The 22,094-nt window shown below is 28.7% G+C and overlaps 1 protein-coding gene across 1 annotated transcript in view; it reads right to left on the reverse strand.

The window, feature by feature from the left end:
• The window catches only part of LOC142318249 (putative G-protein coupled receptor No18), a 318,921-nt gene that overhangs the window by 67,095 nt on the left and 229,732 nt on the right, over nt 1-22,094 (reverse strand). The window lies entirely within an intron of this gene.

Here is a 22,094-nt window from a genome sequence, read left to right on the forward strand (position 1 = left end):
AAAAACACATCATTTTAAATGCTTACAAAAGCAGAGTAATGTTTACAAATTACCGAATAATCAAACGGCGTTGATTTCAGATGTTAATAAACTGCTAACGTAAGTAGAAGTTGTGCTGCTTCAGTTTACAACGTGATTCTCAAGTTTGAATCTATTAATGAATTATGGTCTCCAAAGAAAACAAAACCCCGCTGATCAATTGAGAAAAAGGTGAGATTTTGATAAAAACGCGATTCGTAAAAAAACTACACGAATTTGAAATATTTAGAAATAGTTTAGCGGTGTATTATGTCCTTTGGAAGAGAATTCGGTTATTGTCTTCGACAACGCTTCTTATCAACGCCATATTGGTAAGTCGTGTTTTTATTCGGCTCCTAACGAATATGTTTGCCGGCCTCCGTGGCGCGAGTGGTAACGTCTCGGACTTTAATCCGGTGGTACCGAGTTGGAATCCCGGTCAGACATGGCATTTTCATACGCTATAAATCATTCATATCATCATCTGAAGCAATGCATAACGGCGGGTTCGGAGGCTAGAAAAAACAAAAAAAAAGAACGAATACTTAGTTGTGTGGTTTCAGTGTTATTTGTGAATTTTGTTCTTTGCTTTTACATAGCAAAGAACGCTAAATGACCAAAAAACAATTGTTTGGTCATATATATGTAAAAAAATAACCTAACAAAGGATATTTTGGTCATTATGTAGGGATATTATTTTCTGTGTATTTGGTTATTTCGACTTTTTTTGTTTGCATAGTCTTAAGTCTATCTGGGCTATAAGAAAGTTGGGTGTTCTAATTTATTTACTGTAAGTCATCCTTCTTGGTGGCTTTTCTTTTTGTTTTGGTGTTTTTTTTTTGTTTTTTAAAATAAAATACAGATGTTTTAGCTGTTAAATATAATTCAAAGAAATTTGTTACTTAATCAGTTGTGATTTTGTTTACATTGGCAACGGCCATACGGGCTCTTTGTGATTGGTCGTTGTGTTTGACAACCCATCTTGCATTGATCTGATTGGCTTTCCTTTGTTTACATTTCCATCGGATTTATTAGCCTCTTATTTATTAAAAAACTGTACAAATTAAAACTAGATAGATAGATTTATTAAAAAATAGATGAAAACAATCGTTGATGCGGGTTATATATCGTGCTAACATTTTTTTTATCGTGTTTTTTTAAAATAAAATACAGATGTTTTAGCTGTTAAATATAATTCAAAGAAATTTGGTCGTTGCGTTTGACAGCGGCCATCTTGCATTGATCTGATTGGTTTTCCTTTGTTTACATTTCCAAATTAAAAATGTACAAATTTAAATTAGATAGATACATTTATTAAAAATAGATGCAAACAATCTTTGATGCGGGTTATATAACGTGCTAAAATTTGAGCTCAATCGGTGCAGAACATTTTGCGTTTTTGAAGCCGTACACAAACAAACTTAACATTTTTATATATATAGATAGATAATATACAAATTAATTATAGCATAGCGTATTAATAATTATCAATAAATTGTTAGATTATTGTAAACTCTTTCTTGAAATAAATAACGAATTTCCTTTGCTAGTTCTATTTTCTTTGTTAACAATTAATTAAAAGTGGCAATATTGAACTCGCTGTCATGTAGCAAGCATCAATTTTAACAGTGAAATTAATAGATATATTTTAATATATATATATATATTACATTATATATTCATTAATTAATTCAATTATATACATTATATATATATATATATATATATATATATATATATATATATATATATATATATATTCCTACTTGATACGAGTAAGTTCTATTAAAAAAAGATTCATTTTTAATTCTTTTTTCGAAGCGCACCGTATAGAGACAGTGTCAAAAAACCATTAATGAAAGAGTAGCACATCCACTTTTGTTAAAAAAAAAATTCTTATAGAAGTGGTTTATGATGTTAAATAATAATAGATTTATCATAGAATACACATTAAGTGAGAAGATTACAAAAAGAATTTAATCAAGGAAGGGGATGGGGATAGATCTAATTCATAAAATTAAAAATGTAGCCCGGCTAGTCTAAGGCTACGTAGTCTAATAATAATAATAATAATTATAATAATAATAATAATAATAATAATAATAATAATAATAATAATAATAATAATAATAATAATAATAATAATAATAATAATAATAATAATAATAATAATAATAATAATAATAATAATAATAATAATAATAATAATAATAATAATAATTTGTTTATTTGTTTTATTTGTGCAAAAGAACAGTTACACAAAACCTTTGTATGTTGCACAATTTTACATAAAATCATATAGAACAATCACAGTATCACAAGAATAGCTGCAAGTCAACAACTTACATTAAATTAATAACACATTATTTAAAATACAATAATAATAATAATAATTATATAGTCAAATACAAAAAAATAATAATTAGAACTTTAAATGCGGTAGTTATGGATTGATAATAAACACACATATATAAAAACAAACAAAATCAAAAACACAATATTACTAATACATTCCAAATATAACAATAACATATAAGTAATAATCTTTTAAAAACAACAATAATTTTAAAATCATAAAAGTGAGCATTACTACCAGGTTTATAATTTCGAAGAAATTCAAAGAACCGGCTCAAGAATTTTTTAACTATATCTTCATGTGTCGCCTCTACTGTTAAACTTATAAGGATAATAATCTATCGCCACGTAATCCTCTCAGATTTTTAATGAAGGTCTTCTCATCTTCCCAAAAGCTTAACTTATCCTGGAACTTCACTGTAACGCTGGTACACCGCTCAATCGGAGGCACGGTAGAACCAACCGGTGTCACAAATTGTCTAAAAGACCTCACTGATATGGCCTGGTTTCGTAAGACAACTTGGTAACGCGTCGGAAGTTTATTGTGTAGAGCTTTATAAAAGAAAACCAAGTCAAAGTATGTTCTTCTATCAGACAATCTGGAAAGGTCTAATCGCCGCAACATATCCTTTCTACTAGTGTCAACAAAACAATCTCTAAACTTAAAACGCCTCCAGTTCAAGAATCTATTCTGAACACCCTCAACCAGATCAGAGGCAAAAACTCGTGTACTATTCCACACCACGGTCGAGTACTCCAAGCGACTCGTCACCAAAGATTTGTATAGTAGGTTACAAGTGGAAATATTGTTAAACCATCCACAAATCCAAAGGACAAGACCAAGGTCCCGGGGAGCTTTATTGACAATCCGAGCAACATATTCGTGATAATACAATTTCGTGTAAAATAAAATCCCGAGGTCTGCAACCAGTGTTTCAGCGACAATAGCGTGTGTACCAATCCTATAGCTAAAAACGGAGTTCGATGTCTTACGACATAAAGTCAAATGTTTGGTCTTCCGAAAATTTAAGGGCATAGAATTGCGGTTAGCCCACTCAACAACTCTGTTTATATTCAATTGTAGCAACAGGTAATCCATACTATTCCTGATCGGACAATATATTTTGTCGTCATCCGCAAACATCTAAAAATTGCATGTCAATAATAATAATAATAGTTAAGTGAAAAGTGATAAATTTTAGCAAAATTTTGTATTATAAAAATTTTGACAAACAAAATTAGCCTATTTGTCTTTAGAAAGTCTTTGACCATAATAGTCTTTATTTTATATAGAATTAATTTTTTTTCTGAGACATTTGAGTACAGAATATTTAAAGGATAGCTATTTAAAAAATGTTAATAATAAAAAAAAGAAAAAAAGAAGTGTTTGTGATTAACATGACATACCTGATTATTATGTCATGTAACTAATTCAGAATACAGATTATCAAATTTATCAAATAAAGTGTCGGTGTGTATGGCTGATCAGGAAGAGTTAAAAAAATTATATCAAAATTAACCTAGAATAGAGGACATAATGAGATCCGTTAACTTATAATTTGTAGTCGGCAGGAGACCTATTACACGTAAATTGTGTGTAACAATATTGCTATAACTCTTTACTTAATCTAATTATTTCCTTCGAAAATTTTTAAAATGTGAAAAAAAATAATAAATCGGCGGAAATTCGCTTTTTCCATGGCGAAGTAATTGGGTCTCGCTCGGCCCTTCAGCTGAGGGTCTCGGTTTGGAATCCCGTTCAGGCATGGAATTATTCATAGGCTACACAAAATTCCATTTTCACAATTCCATTAGCTTTTATGGTGAATTAATTCAAGCAAAATACAATTTATTTATCCATTTTGTTTTCAGAATAGATCAACATAAATTCTATGTAGCTAATTAGTTTAATAAGGGAAAGTTTTAAGAAATTTCTAAACAAAGTGAAATAATTTCTCAAAACTTAGAGCACGCTTATAAAGTGTGTTAAAAATCGCTTAATTTTAAACAGATATAGCCTATCGAGATTTGACAAGAAAGTTTATAAGTATAAATAAATTACTAAATAAAAGAAATTATTCCTAACGTTATAAAAATTGTTACTATATAAGCCTTAAATATAATTAAGTCACCTATAATTGTGAGTTAAATTTATCAGCAATATATTACATAAAACGCATTCAATACAATTCTAAATTAAAATTAAATTATTCACCTGCTCAATATCAGTCTTAGTATCTCATATTAGAAATTACTTTTTCCAGTTTCATAAATAATTAATTCTGAAACAATTTACCATAACTTTTGTTAAACTTTTTTTGTTAAGACGTTTTTTAAATTTCCTTTAAAACCGAGATTTACTTGGATACATAATTTTACAAAGATTGAAAATTGTCGTATTATTTTTTTTAGTATAAACAGTGTAGAGTTACATTAATGGAATAAAAATTAGAAAAAAATTGTCCCAATACCATGATTGTTGGGGAAGAAATCCCGGAGAATATGTCTACTATAATGACGTTATGTTAGCATAGGGAGGTCTAGAACGAACAAACATTATGTAAAAAGGAAGAGAGTAGAAGGAAATAAAGTGAGGTACGATAACAGGACGTGATTTTTTAATGGTGCCCTGGTTCTCATAGTAGTGGAAATACACACACCCGCGCGCGCACACATACACACTCAACCACCCACCCTAACACACACACACACGCGCGCGCGCGCGCGCGCACACACACACTTCATTTTTATTCTTACAGGATGACTGAAACAGTGTATGCGGAGGGCTGAGTATAGCTGCGGTTGACAAATCATTCTTTTTGGCTGCAGAGATGGCAATGTTGGCTAACATATATCGCTTGTCTTTTAAATGTAGATTTCACAACTTATCCCTGAAAGTTTGATGGGAGGGAGATATAATGTGAAATTGTATATAGGCGTATGCTACAACGTAGATTCACCAAGACGAGTTAGTTTTTACACGTAATTTACTGTTTTTGCCCGAACACTGATACATACATATTTACGACATAGGCTTATATATTCCACCGATTTTTTGTACATAAATATACACAGTATATTTCGCGCGAATACGTGGAAGTAACATAATGTTTACGTGTATAATGTATAATATCTTGAATCCTTTCTATAACGGACATATTTCAACTAAAAATGTTCATGTGAATATATTAACTAATTTTTTTTAAATTTTTAACCTTTTGTTGTCTAAGCCATACTATTACCGATGACCATATCAAAGGATTCTATAAACTGATTAGCTTCTCATTTTAGTGCAGGTGGCAAGTTAAATTATTCCAAATATACTGTTTGGGAATGAAGATCGGTAAATGCTAAAGATCTTTAAAAACACAATATCTGAATGTAATTCTTAAATTTGTTTCATCGCCTCTTTTATTTATACCGGTTCAATTAATAAAGAAAAAGATTAATAGTATTAATTAATAAAAGAGTATTAATAATTTTATTTTCAATGTTGAAATTTTTGTCACCCGATAGAACTTGTAACTTACGTTCAAATCGTTCATCAGCATTACTATTGTTTCTTGCAATATTAGTACTCAAGTAAGTTAAACAACTCAAAATTTAAAATAAAATCGATAATTTATTGCTTAACTTCGATTTAAAAATTCTGATGTACGTCTAGTATTCCTTTGAAAATTTAATGTAATCGTTCAAAAATACGCCTAGGCTACTCTCCTATCTTCTCATGATACTAGTAGCAATTGCGGATAAAAGACGATTAAGGAATATGTCAGAGCAATTTATGAACACAATTATAATGTACCCAACGATAATGTTACTAATATTTAAGGAATATAGTTTCAGATCAAAAGGTTTTTACCATGCTTCAGAACTATTATTGCTAACTTATTAGACTCGGCGGCAATGTTCTTTCTGACCATTCTACGGATTTGTCACTCGATTCACCGCTTTTATCTAAAGTTTCTTAAGTTAAACGGTTTAATAGAATAGAAATCATCATTCATTTCCCTTCTACATAAAAGAATAAAAGATCTAGTATGCAAGTCGCTAATCAGACCGGTTTGGACTTATAGCAGCAAAGCTTGCGGATATTGCCATAAATTTACGATAAGTTAGTTCAAAGATCGACCAAAATCTATGAGAGCCGTTGCAAACGCATTACAATGTGTAACAAACCTGCAACAATAATTAAAAAATTCCAAAAGTTTTTAAGCTTATCACATATACAATATTTTTGCAGTCGAACAGTTGGTCATCTGAATCTTTACGAATCTGTCACTTTCAGAAAATATTCTTACATATAGACATCTTAAACAAGAAGAAACCTAGAAGTTATTATGGTCTCGATAATATAATATAATCGCCAAAAAAACGACATACTATACATATTATTAATCCAACTACACGATTTAATTAAAAATACTTTTTGCAAAACTATACTATATATCATCTCGTACGCAAATATTTCCTTGTCGCAATTGGCTATTTGGATGACTCATTTCATTCGGTAATTGTATTTAATATTCATTTTGTATAATTATGGTTAACATAAAACAAAGAAAAAAGTTGGTAATAAGTCAACTGATTGATATGTTTACGTAGTTATAACATTTATTCCATCAATGCCATCTTGGAAAATTTTGGGAATTTTCCCAATCGGTAAAGAATTTCCCCTAGATTTTTTAAAATTCAAGATATTTCAATTGAAGAAATTGCCCGAATTTTCCAGTTGAGGATTAAAGTCCTAGAAAAAAAATGTTGTTGTGAATTCTTAGCAAGAGTTCTCTTATAACTCGTTTAAAATCAGACTTTAGAAAACCGATTTTGTACTATTGTTAGTGTGTCACGAGAAGAGTTGTAGACAGGCTGTGGGTGGTAGACAAGGGTCAGCAAAGTATGTACAATACTAAATACATTGACTTGACTTACCTCAGTTCAGCGGATCAACTAGTTCATGAACGTTAAATAATGATTGCCCTTTGAACTATCTTTATTTAATAATTTACACGGAACTATCACTATCACTTTCATCATTATCCTCCACACCAACCGGTCTTATAAAAGATTCATCTATCGCACTCTCCCTTATTTCATTCTTTTCCCAATAATTTTTTTTCTATTTTCTCTGCGTAACTTCAATATCCTACATAATCTTTTTAAAAATACGTAGTTTCTATTCCTTCCTGAAAAATTTGCTGAGGTTTATCATTGACAAACCTCAGAATTGTTAGCTCATTGAATATTAAATTTTAATTTAGCCCATGCTGATTCTATTGGAATGAACAATATATACGGACATACAACTTCCTGGGAAGTTTGTTAATTTGTTTTTCATGGTAACGAGGACTGTCCATCACTATCACAGAAGGTGTTAATCATAATGGTACAACATTTTTCGTTAACCACCTTTTAAACTTTATACTATTCATTTGTCCGTGATAATCTCGCGCTAGTTCCTGCATTAAATATTAATTCGTTCTCAGCGACGAATTTTTCTCGCCCTCCGATGTGACCAACAATCTATCGATAAGAAGCCATTGTACTGCTTAAAACTCTCTTAAAATTCTCAATTTACCAATATTTTTTTAAATTGAAATTTTTGTCTACACAATGTCTCATCTAAAATAGAATATTAGTAAATCTCAGATTTAATTTTTAAAGTAGTTGTAAGTACCGGAATATGATATTTACAATATCCTGTCATTCAATGAAAACTTTTTTTTTCTTTTAGATTTGCACGTCATTCACTTAAACCCATTTCATTAAAAATCTTTACAAGAGTGCTGGATTTTGATTTAAAATAGATTCTTATTTTTTATACTGGGTAACAACTTTTTGCCGATAGGAACAATCCTTTGTTTAGATAAAAGTCTCCTGTTACTTCTTTTATTACATATCGATTAAAATCAACAATTATAGTACTAGTATGCTCAGGATGTTTTATGTTTTTTTCTGGAAATAATAGAGTTTCACTTTCACAACATGGAACTTTTTTCATATAATTCTGATTGTTAGAGTAATCGAAAAGTTATAGTAATTTGACTCTTGTTAAAAGGAAAACAAAAATATTTTTTGGTCTCAGAACTCTTGTTAAGGTGAAAACGATAACATTTTTGTTTACCTTATTCTTCGTAAATGTTTACTACATTTGAAAAAAAACATTTCTTTCCCTATTATGAATAGTTTTATCATGTTTCCTTACATTTATCTTGAAATTTAAAACGGTAATATAAAATATGACAATTTCTGTTCACCGTAACAAAACCCCAGTTTATACTAAAATACGAACAGTACTGCACACTAATAAAAAGATCAGTGTTCGGATCAATGTTAGAAGGACCGTACTTATTTATGGTTGAGGCATGCGATGCGCTGTATTTTCTTCTCACATCTCACTTTAAACATAGTTATTCTGACTACATATCAGAATTAAGCTTCGCTAAAATACGTCTAGTTGTTATACCTTCAGCCTATCTAATAAATAGAAGGCGCAAAACACTATAGTCAGAATGATACTTATTTTCATAAGTACTTGGCCTAAGAGAAGCCTAAGAAGGCAAAACACCTTATTATAATAAGGTGTTTTGCATTCTCTAAATATTCCCACAAGCTTTGTGTACCTTTTGTAGAAGTAAAGATAATAATTTCCTATGCCCATAAGTCAGGAAAATCGTTTTCAGTCTGGTATTTTTTTCTAAATTATGTCTAATTAAAAAAGTAGTAAATAAATAAACATGATTTATGAAACATATTAAAATTCCAGTAACCTGGTAAATCCAACAGAACTTTATTTATTAAAAGTATCACGCAGAATAAGTGAGCTCTGAGTTTTTCAAGTTAATATTTGTTCTTGTTTCATGACAAATTTTTATTTTCAATTGCAGTTAACTTAATGCTATTCAAAATAGTACTCACATGAAATAATAAATAAGATTTTTCGAAATTTGATCTTGAAAGGAGTGAAGAAAGTTAAACATTTTTGAAGAATGATTGCAAATTTTTCCCATTTCCGGCTATACTAAACGAGATATTCATTCAATTTGGGCTTGCAAATACTCTTCAGATAAATAACTAAAAGCCATATTCGGTTTTTTTTTAATTTCGTTTTTTTAAGGGGTACGGCGGTGGACGGCACGGCGGTGAATCAACCAACACTGCCACTGCCCACTGTTATTGCATATACGACGCGATTGTCTACCCCTGCCTCTGGTTACTTGACTAAAAAAATAATATTAAAAAAGAATGAGAAACGAAGTACAGTCACCTCCTAGGTGTTTGCCGGGTAACACTAAGAACTGGGCAAAAAACATTTTTATCCGTACGAAGGACGGGTAACCAGCTATAACTACTATTTTTAAGATGAAGATTGACTATTTTGAAATCCGCATTCATCAAATCACTTTGTGTCCTATCCACTCAAAGTTTTGTGTCCTGTACTGACCAAATTGTTGCTCCGAAGAAATTACAATACACTGATATTTTTTACAGATTGATCGGACTTCAATTTTTATTTATCATTATTATTATTCTCACAAGCATGATTTTGATGAACACAGTGGTTTTAGCTGGTTTTCTGACCGGCGAATTTATTATAATATTTTTGTTTAAAACGTTTTAATAACTGCAACTTAAAAATATTTTATGTTAAAATCATTAAGTAGAACTTTTTTACCTTTCTGACGAATTTTTTATGTTAAAAGAAAAATATAGAATATTTTGTATATTTTAAAACGAATTATATTATAAATAAACAGAAAAAATAAGGCCCCGTTCTTGATGTATTACCATTAAAACAAGAAGTCAAACTGACAATAAAGGGGAAAAGCCCTTACGATTCGTATGTTTATATGAACTTTTTAGTTTCTTTCCTAGAAAACTCGTTTAAAATGTAGGCAATATTTGCAAATATACCTTTTTTCTTTTTTGGTTTTGCCTCCGCAACCACCGTAAGGTATAACTTCAGAGGATGAATGAGGATGATATTAAGTGTAGTCTTGTACAGTCTCAGATCGACTAATCGTGAGATGTGTGGTTAGTTGAAATCCAACCACCAAAAAACACCGGTATCCACGATCTAGTATTCGAATCCGTATAATAGTAATTGCCTTTACTAGGATTGAACAGCAGAACTCTCTATTTCATAATCAGGTGATTTGCAATGACGAGTTCACCACTAGATCAACCCGGTGGGTTTGAAAATACACCAATGTTGAATAAATTGATCTTAAAATAACAGAAAAACTATTAATTTAATTACCAACTGAAAGTAAAAAATATTAAATTTTTTTTAAAAGTCTTAAAAGTAAGGCAAATTAAACCAGTGTATAAAAATTAAAATAGACTTCTTTAAAAATAACTGACTAGAAACTCAAGTTGTTAAGATAATATATACAATAGAATAACTAATTATATTTCCGCTCTGCTTGTGTGTGCATAAATCATTCATCTTAAACATTATTTAAATCATTCTTTACGTTCGAAGAAATTTCGTATATTTTTATTTCTCGTTCGTTTATTATTTATTCTATAAAACAAACGTACAATGTTTTTATTATATTGTTGCAAGAAATACAAAGTGAAAGTTCATACGATAATGATAAAGGTTGAACCCACCGTTTCATTAGAAAACAATTTTAAAAGAGTATTTTTTTGCTTTGCGATAACTGTTCTGGTGTGTTGAAATTTTAATTCGAACTAAATGAACGTTTCTGAAACTTCGCAGCCAAAGGATCATTCCTGACAAATATTGTAAGTAATTAATGTTACTTGCTCCATCTCCCTGTCAGACCGAGAACCTTTTGAACGAACATTAAGATCCATAAAGATAAACTTTTATGAGGAATTAAGAAGAACTTAATAATATAATTCTGGATATAATTCGGAATATTATAATTAAGAATATTATTGTGATAAACGATATGATTATATGTCATATATGCGAAGAATTTTTACAATGTACTGGAAAATAAATTGTTTTTTAGAATTTATCTTTACAATGAGATCACTACAAATGAGAGATAGAAAGATTTCCATTGCAATGATTAAATATATTTTAAGCATCAGCTCAAAGGCTGGCTTCATCTATTACGCCAAGCACAGTTGCTACACAAAACCTACACAAATACATTACTGGTTTTACATATATTACATGGTTTTCACCTACTAAAGAAACAGAAGTCAGTCCGTTTGAGTGTATTAAACATTTTTTCTAATGAATATGAATAAATACAACAGAAACTCCTAATATGTGTAAATTTACTTAGAGATTTTGTGATTGAATTTTTTCGAGGGAAAATTCCAAGCCTGACAGGGTTATTAGCCTAGAATCTTCTGAATAATCTATTAAAATTTTGTCTGCGTTTTATTTTTATTTTTTTTTTAAGAAATGTATGATTACTTTTAATGTTTTAAACTTGTCTTTATCTAATATTATAAAAAAAAAAAAAAAAAAAAATTTCAGTTTCAGCAAAAGAATTTTGGAGAAAGTTTTAGAGGTCTTCATAGAGTTTTGAGATTAAGGAATTTTCTTGGGTGGCACACATATAAATCTACTTCTCAGTTTAAAGTTTTATATAAAGTTCAATTTCCTTTGACGTATTAACCATAGTACGGAAGTAGCATTCTAATAAAAGGGAGAGAATTTCGGCCGAAAGAAGTTTTTATGGAAAAAAATAATATACAACTTTTTGTTTAGAATGATCATTAATCGTACGGAATATTCTTTCATGATATTTTCATACCATGAAAATATTCACTTCCTGATTTTTGGTTATAACTTATGAAATTTATATTCGATAAATCAGTGAGTGTATAGTTTCTAATAAGTAAATTAAATTTAAATAATTCAGAGAAAATCATGGAAGCTTCTTTGCCTTTCCTGTCATTTCAGATGAATTAATTTCGATAAATCACAAATGTGAAATCACCTCTTAATGATTCATAAGTCAAAGAAACGTACAGAAAGAGGTAGGTAGATAGAGATAGCAGTAGAGAAAGAGTGAGTGGGAGAAACTTAAGATTTAACTCATCAAAAGTGGTAAGCAGTATATATTCCTTTACTACAGTTTTATTTTCGTAGAAGATAAGACAAAATTGTATTTTTCTCCAGTGACAAGTGCAGGCAGCCCTAGGGTTTTATTAACTTGGAAATACAATTCATGTTCTCAAACAATCCGTATACTTATTATTGAGGAGAGTTTAGTTTGGTAGTTATCAAACTCCGAAGTAACTTTTTAATTCATTTCTTTCTCACTTCATGAAAAGTTCTCCTTCTTAAAATTTGTATATGGTTTCTAGTGAACTACTGCAGGGCGTATTTTAATCTAATTTTGGATTAAAATGATGTCGTATGTCTTTAATAAAATATACAATATTTTATTAGAGATATACAATATCTTAATAAAAAGGAAAAATTTGAAATATAAAATGATAAGATTTAATTTACTACAGAAATAATACACTAATGTATATGGATACTGCAGTAATATAATGTACTGTACGTGATGATTGGAAAAAAAATTGAAAAAGTAATTTAAAGTAAAATTTTATTTCCATGAAAAAGCGAAAATAGTAACAGTGATTATATTATTTTAGATAATAGTTATGTAACAGTTACATAAGATTGTAACTGTTCTACGTCAAAGGAGTTATCTTGTATTCAGATCACTCAACTTGTATTGTTACATTTCTTCTAAGAAATGAAGGAAACTTCTTCTCAGAAGTAAAAAGTAAGGCATGTATTATTTTAACTAACATTCATTATTTTTAAGTTAACTTAAATGAATTAACCTAATCTAAAATAGTATTGTATTTTTTTTATCCAGCGGATTTCAAAATTTAATTGTTAAAAAGTCTTCTAAAATTTTTTTTATCAACATTTCGATTTAACAGCGGTTTCTGAAAACAATGAAATTTGCATTTATATTCTTAATATTATATATAGGTAAATATGGATTTTTTTAATGGTTTTATTTTTTTAATAATAGAAAGTGTTTTTCCGATAATCTGATTAATAATCGAGCTAAAATTAAAAACACATATTAAGAGAACATTATACGGCCGCAAAAAATGACTACATAAAACTATAGATTAAGTGTGGTGAAAAAACAGACCTTATATTTATGAATAGTAGTTCAAATCTAGTGATCTAGACATAAACGGCCTGATTAAGTCTAAGTCAGAAACATCAGGACTGAAGACTTCGTAATGAAGTTACGAAGTAATTGAATTAGTAGGCGATAGGTTTTTGTATCATACGTCGGATTTTCCTACAATTAATTACTTATATTGCTGTCATTTTCTGTACTAGATTAATTTTTTTATAGTTTTAAGAGTAGTAACAACTCTTCGTTTCGTTTATATCACATTTTAGTAGTAAATAGTGTTCTAGATTAACTTCCGACCTCCGTGGCGCGGGTGGTAGCGTCTTGGACTTTCATCATCCGGAGGTCCCAAGTTCGAATCCCGGTCAGGCATGGCATTTCACATCATACAAAAATTTTCATTTATCTCATCTTCTGAAGAAATACCTAACGGTAGTCCCGGAGGTAAAAAATATAGGTTAACATTTTTTTATATTTCTATGTTCTACTAAACCAATACGTAGTTCGTAATTACTTATCCTTATTTTATTATGAAATTCGACAATTTAATAGTAAATTAACGTTACAATGATCATATAATTTTAATTAAAAATTGGAATATACCTTTTCGTTTTTGTATTTTGCAATGTCAATGGTTAAGTTGAAAACATTTGTTCAGACTTTGTGAAATTCTTTATTAAACAAGGGTACTTTTATTGTTTATAAACGTACTAATTTAAGGATTAAAAAAAGGTACTGTTATTTAAATAATAAATAAAATCAAATATAATTTAATATTCATGTAGATGGAAAAAAGAGTAATCCCGATTTCCGTGCCATAAGTGCAGTGATGTATTTTTCGTATCTTAGTACTAAATCAACTGCAGTTGTTAGATCAAGGGACAATTAGAGTACTTTGCTATTATAATATAATATATCGCAACTTTTAAAGTCCAAATCGATAACCCTAGACTTGAACAGAATACTGAATTGTTATATTTTTTTTAAAACCTATAAAAATTGCAAGATAATATTGAATATTACAAATTGAATGAATTAATTACTTTACGGGTAATTAATTATTTTTCCTTTCGTCTGCAAGCTACAAAAATTTCTGGAGTAATAAAAGAATAAATAATTATTTTATGTTTCATTATTTAAATATTTTAAAGAGCTTCTATTTAAAAGATTATTAGCAAGTAAAATATAGTTGCTATCATTTTGAATTTGTTACTCATTTAATTGTCTTAATGCAGTTAATGCAATTAAATCGGTATATAATAAATTAGATCATTAAAATAAAATATCAATATAATAAAATTAATAATAGACGGCAAAATTTGAGAGTAAGTTTAGTAAAAATTTTCAAATTAATATTTCAACAGAATATGTGGTGCATTCTCTTTTAGACTTGCATTGTTTTGCTATTCTAAAGTTTTTAAAATACACAAGCTGTTAATACATTTTTAATCAGTTTTAAGTTCAGAATCTTGATAAAACTTTATAGTAGAAAGCCTACAATCGAATTTGTTAGAACGTAGAAGAATCACAAGTAACTATTAAATTACATTTAAATTTGCTGTACGGAATTCTCTAGTCGCATTAATTCGCAATGATAATAAGTAGCCTGTATCCAAAAATTAATATAAAATAAATTAAAAAGTAATGTAAAAAAGTAATATATAAAGTAATTATTACGTAGTGTTTCAAAATCTGAAAGCAGTCAAACATTTTGAAATGAAGTATTAGCCCTTCAGCAGGCATAAATCTGTTGTGATGAATAAAAGCTGTATAAAAATACGCTTAAAATTCACTATTTGAAAGATGTTTTAAACGAACACGTGTTCTTCTATTATATTATTTTTTTGTAAATTTAATACGGTATTCAATAGAGAAAATCGATTTTGAAAAAGGGCTAAACAAAGAGAAAGTAATTCATGTAAAACACTTATATATATAAAAAGTTCAACGATTTTTTTAGGGAAGTTGTAGTGGAAGTTTGATCTGGTATTCCAGCCCCGTTCTGGAGGAAACGTTGCACACTGATGGTATAACAAAATGTTTCGAAGGACGATAAGAATATAAATTGCAACAATTTTTAGTGAAATTTTTGTTTTATTTTTTGGATGACCCCCCTTCTTTCTTGACGAAAGTTGTATATATTTTAAGAAGACACACTCCGGATTCGTTTTTGTAAATGAGTTCACACGATATGCATTACTGAAAAAAAGCAGAAATTTATTGAAGGTTAGTAAGTAGAGTGGTGCTAAATAAATTCTACGATTAATTTGTCATTTACTAATGTGGGTTAAAAATTGTGTAACAAATTTTAAATTTCAATATTTATCTAGAAATATAGAAGACCATTAAAAATAATTAATAATATCTGTATTATATAATTATTGCACTTTTTCAGAAGTGTTTGTTTACATTTTATGTTAAACATAACCTAAAATTAAAAAAAAAACGTAAAAATAAGAATTTAACAAGGTTTACCAAATATTATAATAAATAATAGTTCTGTGTGGAATAATATTGTTTATAATTTCTAAGAATATTCCACGCTAATAATATCTTAGTTTATTTATTCATGTATATTTTATTTTACAATTATTTTAAATCTAAAAATTATGTATATAATTAAAATAAAATGTAAAACTTACGTAATGATATTGTGAATCTTCGCTTAACACTAAATTCATGCAAAACTGACTGTTATTTACCCTAAAATTAATTAATTTTTGAAGAACACAAAATGGCAGACAGACGAAAAATATGCGTATTTTGACCTATGTTCATTGTACATTTTTCAGTATATTAAGTAGAATCACTTCTGAGAGTTTGACCTCACTTTTAAAGGACCCTTGTATATTTTTAACATAAATGGCTGTACTCAGAATTGAATTCAGAAGAATTGAAATTATTTTTTTTTGTGAACCTACAAATTTAGTTGTGATAAATACTCTTAGCTTAGCAGCCAGTAGAAATTGTTGATATTAAACATCGATCAACTAATGATGCAGTGTTATTATATAAAACTTAAAATTTTATTATTTACAAGATGGAAAGGTATATATATTTTCTGGCAGGTATGTACTTTTGTATAAATTGAAGTTCCACTTACCAACAATTTTAAAAATATATATCCGAGTACTTTAAGAGCCGTTACTCGATCATCAGGGATTTCCCATAAGATGCTAATTCATATTCAAATATATAATCATATTTAAATTAAAAAATTTTACGTTCATAATAGTTGGTCGTGAAGAAATAAAATTAATTTCTACGTCAATAAAACTGTAACGTCATGTCCGTAAGTGTTTACGACTACTATCTTAGATTACACTGATAAACAATTTTTGTTTCTTAACATTTGATACATGATTTTAATCTGTTTTTTGATGTTGAAAACGAATATGAACTCAGAATCATTCTATCACCCAAAATTTTTGAAAACGTTTTCAATTTTAATTAAAGGATTTTTCATTTTTCAACGTATAGTTAGCATTTTAAGCTCCTAAATTGTATTTTGTTAGCTCATTTCTTATTGTTTAACGTTTTTAACATAATTTGTAAGCTATAAATAAACACTATTAGACAAAGCATTAACTACCTACCTTTTGTTATGTATGTGGTGAGTTTACCGTAAAATCAAATAGAAAAAAACATTACACCTTTAATTAAAAAAGCATATCATTTGTACTTTCAGTGTAAAATCGGTGATCAAGATAAGACGTGAGATCCTCATATAGTACGCACTAATTGATCTGTATTTTCAAGAGGATAGCTGAAAGGTACACGGAAGGCTTTGCCATTTGGTGTACTTATGGTTTGGAGTGAACCAATGCATCATGAAACCGATTGTTACTTTTGTTTAAGCTGTTTGTAAGACTTAATTCAGTTTTTTGAAGAATTTAAAGCTAAATTTGAAAGCAGCTATACCATTACACAGCTGAGACTGCATACAAATCCCTCCCTTAAGATACTAAAAATGATAAAAAAAATTCAAACGGCACTGAATTATGTGTTGATCAGATCTTTTTCCTCCAAAACTATATCACTCTTGCATTTTATCAGTGGCAATATTCGTGCTATAACCTTGCGATTCATGATGCAGGCAATAATGATGCTTTTATGTGGTTTTGACTGGATGAATTGCCAAAATTTGATCTATCGAGATTCCCTTTTACACTATTAAATATTTATTCATAAATTTCTCCGGGTAAAAACAAAGATAATTTTAAACTTAATTCTGTGGTCTGATAGATATATTAGTTAAAACAAAAACTTGCAAATGATTATGTTTTTATATCATCTTTTGTAAAAACATATTTTAATTTAGTAGAATAGAAGTTATTAACCTTAGAGTACAGCATACTCTGAGGCATACACTTTGTTTTAGTCGAAAAATTGAAAATGTTTACTTGTTTTTGAACCAAAAGGTTAGCTTAAAATCATTACACATTTAAAATCCAGTTTCTAGTCTGTGTTTTCAAGATTGATTTCAAAGATATGAGTGCAACTGAACACCCAAAAAATCCTTGAAAATGTAAAAAACAGTAAGTTTGGGTAGATCGGGATAGATCGCTGATGATCTTACATTGCTTCAAGCGAGGACTAATCTTTAGCATCCTGCAATCATAGACAGACCACAATTTTTGAAGAAGGCAACAGAAGAAAACAATTTTCTCCTAGTGAAGGTTGCAGACTGGAATTTCACAAATATCTACAACGAACGCATCTTTATCCATTAAAGCGGCTTTATACGTATAGATGATTAAAAACCTTTTGCGTTAGGTTATTTTGTATTATGATTATAGACTAAAATTATAATATCATAGCATCATTGATACTATGATTTCATTAAATTCATCCCACATTATTTTAGTAATATCATAACTAATAAATTTAGCTATGTGCAATAATACTACTTATAATTTTTAATAAGTTTCATTTTCCGCTTAATATTATTTATAAATTAGCTGGGAAAATAGAAATGTTGCAAACAATAATCATCATAATTTAATGGAATAGTTTCTTCCGTAAACTACGAGACTTATGTAAAATTTAGGAAATCAAGGAATAAGTGCACGCTATATAGAAATAACCTACTTCCTTCATTTATAAGTAATTCTAACAAAATAATAAATAATCCGGATTAAAAGAGTGATGAAGTTATATTCATCAATAATTACGCAGTAATAGTCATTTACAAGTTGGGAGCAGATAAGTTGTTTGCGGATTTACGAACTATTTCAGTTCTGAGTAGGAACTTGCTAATAATGTGTAATCTGATAACTTACTCTTTGTATTTAATAAAATAATTTCTAAGAAAGTCACTATTATTGGGATTATAATATTTTTAGTAATTTACCTCTGAAAGATCGGTAGGAGCAAAATATTTTCACTATATTGATACATGTTATTCCATTATTTGTAAAAAAATATTTTATATTATTATTTATCACTAGCAGACCTGGCAATGCTTCGCTAATGCTAGATTTGAGTATATATATATATAGATTAAATGAACACAATTGAAAGTTTGATAATACATTAACAAATCAACATTACAGAACTTCATAAAATTTAACCTTTCCCTTTCTCCCTTTTCCCTTTTACCCTTTTCCCCTTTCCCTTTTTCTTTTTACCACATTCTCTTTTCCCCATTTCCTCCTTTATTCTCATTTCCCGTTTCTTCCCCCATTTCTCTTTCTTTTATTTCATTTTCCACTTTCTTCTTTCCCCCTCCCACTCTCCTTTTCCTATTCTTTCCCCTTTCCATTTCCTTTTTCCGTTTCTATTTCCCCCGTTTTCCCCTTTTTTATTTTTTAAATTTTCCCCTTCTTCCCTTTTTACCTTCTTCTCTTTTACCTTTTTCGATTTTTCCCCTCTTTCCCTTTTCTGACTTTTCTCTTTCTCCCTTTTCCCCGCGCGTAAATCGGTCCAGTAGTTTTTTAGTCTATAGAGGACACATATTGGAAACACTGAAGTGGAATCATAAAATATTTAGTGTAGCATGTGTTGCTTTTACGTCCAACATATAGCGCTGATTTTCAAAAAAAGCATATTTTTACCTGTCACACCTGTGACAGGTATAGAAATAGAATGCATGTAAAAACACGCGCGTATTCGAATGCAACGTTGTGTCAAATTTCAAAGCGATCGGTGAAGAACTTTCGGAGATTTAAAATTTTGAACAAAGAACATTTACATTTTTGTTTATATAGCTTATGAGAAGTATGTTCCTTATTATTTTTATTAGTTAGCTAGAAAATTGTAATTATTATAAAATAAGATGATAGGAGGAAATTTTGCACTTATCGACCTATTTTATTGTTGTCTAACAGTGTTAATTTTTGAGTCAGTATTTTTTACCAAGTATTGTTAATATGTCGTGTTTCATATTTCACAAATATTTTCTAATATGAATTTTTACCTTTCTAATCAGTTCATATTAATTTAATAAGTTAGTATTAACTTTTGGAAAGGATTTCAACTCTTCGGGTCTTACGAATGCGTGTGGTGTTACTCAGGTATTGTAAAAACACTTGCTAAATTGGAATGATATTAATTAAATTTGGAGAGTTTATTAAATTTAGTGATGGATGAACAGGTATAAATATCTGTCAGTATAAATACCTGTCCAAAGACTGTAAAGAATGAAAAAAATTAGAATATTTGAAACAGACAGTTGTAGATGAGGTATAACAGATATGTTGAAATAAAAATATTAGAAAGTATAGGACGAATGAAAATACCATCAAACCGTTAAACCTAATCAAGATTAAAAAAATGAAGTGTTTGTTTTTCATAAAGAAATAGTTAAGTAAACTGTTTTATCAACCTAAAATGTAGAGTGCAGTCATTCAGTTCAAATTACAGAAAAAGAAAACAGTTTTAAGAGAAAAAACAGGAACTTTAAGATTAAGCAGTAATAAAAGATATTGGAATTTTATAAAATGTTCCAAAAAAATTACTATCGAATTTACTTAAAAAATGTTAACATAACTATTTTTTACTATTTCAATATTTTATGATGATAATTCACCTCTAGTATCTCCTAATATAGGTCAGTACTGTTGAGAGATTTTTATTTCAGCAAAAAAAATTTTCTTAAAAATGTGTACTCCTTTTTTTGCACCAATAATTAACTGAATAAAAGTTGCAAATCTGTGCATTTATGATATTAAGTTTTTATAATGTCACCCTACTGAATTCTTAAGCCAAATAAGATGCTTAAAATTTTAGATTAAAATTTTATTGGCAATTTAGTTATTTTATTATTCTTTAGTTTCATATTAATATAAAGAAAGGACTTTCATTTTAAAGTAAATGTGGTTAGTATAGCTATGTTTATTATGCAAAAGCTTGTATGAACCTATTTCACTCAAAATCTGAGATTAGTGAAGATTTTGTTCAAAACGAAAAAGTTTCTTATAAAACAAAAACAAGCCTTTAATTTTGAAAGTATTTACAAAATGTAATGTCTAAACCATGTTTTAAAACAGCAATGTAATAGAATTACTAGATAAAAAAAAAAAAAAATGAAAAAAATGTTGTTTTCGATATTTGATCGGATTGTGAAATAATTTTACATAAAAGACAAAAAATTATTTATTACCATCACAAATAACCGAATAAATTAAAAAAAAAATTAATAACATTTGGTTTCGTTTTAACTTAGTCGAGAATTTAAATTACATTTAAACGCTGATTAGCTTTAAAATTACACATTTAGAGCAACGGTTTTGTTATATGTCAAGGATACAATCGCTAATTAATGCAATGTACGTGAGTATCATTTTGATTGTCACCTTACAGATAACTTTAGTAGCAGTTGCCATTTGCTGCTTTGCGCGTGACGTGGCTAACCAACAGTTATGTTAAAGCTTGTACCCTCTTAACACCAACGTTCTCTAACTATGTCCATTTAAGCACAGAGTTTCACAGCAAGGACGTATAATTCTATTCACTTAAATGATGAGAAAAATGAAAAAGACAGCAGCGGAGAACTTGAGTAATTTAGAATAATATTGAAATTTATAAACTAAATGTTTAAGTTAAACACTTCATCTAATGTTTAACAATATCATCGTGCAAGTATTCTTAATTTTCAATATATGGAAAAATTTTTGTGAATTAGCAATGATCTCAGTTCAGAATAACACATATGCCAGTTTTAATTTATCTTATTTAAAAAAAAACGATAGCTCTTTTAACCAGTTAAAAATTTATTTTAATAAGGCGACTCTTTTTTTTCTTTTAATTACAAAAAAGTTTGTTACTATAAATTTAATATTTATTAAAATGATTTATTTAAATATTAATTTACCTATCATATTCATTACGGACAGAATAGAAAGATTTATCACGAAAGAAAATGTATCCTTAAAATTGGGCTGTACGAGAATGAACTGAATTTCCTCATTGTAGTTAAATATATACTACTTTGAGTCTGTGTTACATCGCTTTGTTTGAATTTCCGATCTGATAATACAAAACTAGATCTATCAGAAAGCCGGTTTACTACTAAGATGAAAGTCTACTCTAGTCGGGTCTGTTGCTAGTCATCAGCTATATAGAAGAAGTGTTAATGTTAATATACCTTCTGATCTAAACAGGTTCACGTTTTCC

Source organism: Lycorma delicatula, chromosome 1 (genome assembly GCF_047948215.1).
Source record: "Lycorma delicatula isolate Av1 chromosome 1, ASM4794821v1, whole genome shotgun sequence".
Taxonomy (NCBI): domain Eukaryota; kingdom Metazoa; phylum Arthropoda; class Insecta; order Hemiptera; family Fulgoridae; genus Lycorma; species Lycorma delicatula.